Source organism: Sinocyclocheilus rhinocerous, unplaced genomic scaffold (genome assembly GCF_001515625.1).
Source record: "Sinocyclocheilus rhinocerous isolate Xijiao unplaced genomic scaffold, SAMN03320098_v1.1 scaffold119, whole genome shotgun sequence".
NCBI classification, from domain to species: Eukaryota; Metazoa; Chordata; class Actinopteri; order Cypriniformes; family Cyprinidae; genus Sinocyclocheilus; species Sinocyclocheilus rhinocerous.
Window position 1 is genome coordinate 1,844,386 of NW_015654491.1, and position 319 is coordinate 1,844,704.

The following is a 319-nucleotide window of genomic DNA, read 5'->3' on the forward strand; positions in this document are numbered from 1 at the left end:
GTGTTATTATTTATTTGCTACATAAAACATCTGCACGAAACAAAAACAGCAGGTCTGAATGAGACGCACTCTCTGACAGCAGGTGGCGCCTATGAACAGGGTTGCCAGGTTTTCGCAATAAAACTAGTCCAATCGCGTTTCGAGGGGAAAACCGCGGACTTGGCAACACTGCTAATGAACCGACCGCACTATAGCGTTTCCTTGTTTACCGCTGTAAACAAAGCAGAGTTGCGCTTTATACGGAGAAGAAAATGCCATTGCCATCAAAACTTTTCTCAAGACAGTTCCCTTCAGTGATACATTAATATAACCCCAGAAA